We start from the raw sequence: 944 nt of genomic DNA on the forward strand, positions 1-944 counted from the left end.
GGCTTGTGCGCCACGAGTGTTCAAATATTCCCGCCAGTGGCTCTGCAATGATGTCAGCCAGTGCCTTCAGTACCCTCAGATAGAGCTTATCCGGGCCTGCCGACTTAAAGGCATCCAGTTCCTCCAAGTGCCTCTGCACCATCTCAGGGTCTATGCTTGGTAGTCTGGCGCCTTGCTGCTGCCTCTCTACAATCCCAGTGAGAGACTTGTCCTGCCCCTCGCTTAGGAACACTGAGGCAAAGAACTCATTGAGGTGTTCAGCCTTGTCCCCCCCTGTCCGTCACCAATTGCTTATGCCCATTTAGTAGAGGTCCTATTCCTCCCTGGGCCTTCCTTTTACTCCCTATATATCTAAAAAACAATTTTTTGTTATGCTTTACTTGGGATGCCATCCTCAGCTCCATGGTAGCTTTGGCCCGTCTGACTGCCTCCCTACATGTGCGAGCAGAGGAGGTATACTTCTCTTTGGTAATCTCTCCCCGTTTCCACTTTTTATATGCTCCCCTTTTAGTTCGCAGGCTGCCCTGGATTTCTCTGGTCAGCCAAGGAAGCCTCCTGGCCCCTTTCCCTCTTTTTCCTCGCATCGGGATCGTCTCCCTCTGTGCCCGAAGGATCATTTCCTTAAGGCACAGCCACCGTTCCTGGGCTCCAGGATTCATATATGGCAGCTCTTCTGTTTTGACTTCCTAGGACTACTAGAGTACCTGGAACCAGTATTTGGCCCTACTTTAAGATGGTTCTGCAATGACTCTTCCACTGGCTCCTTTCTTAGCGCGAAGATGAATCTGGCCCAGCAAGCAGGACATGTGGACTTTTTTTGGTATAGGTATTTCAGCAAAAGGAGGCAAGTGACATGAGGACAGGAGGGTTATAAAGAAAACTCAGAACCAGGAGCCCAGGGTCTACACAGTGTCCATGGGATTTAAAATTCTGCTAGCAGGTGA

The sequence above is a fragment of the Alligator sinensis genome, unplaced genomic scaffold (genome assembly GCF_000455745.1).
Source record: "Alligator sinensis unplaced genomic scaffold, ASM45574v1 scaffold546_1, whole genome shotgun sequence".
NCBI lineage: Eukaryota > Metazoa > Chordata > Crocodylia > Alligatoridae > Alligator > Alligator sinensis.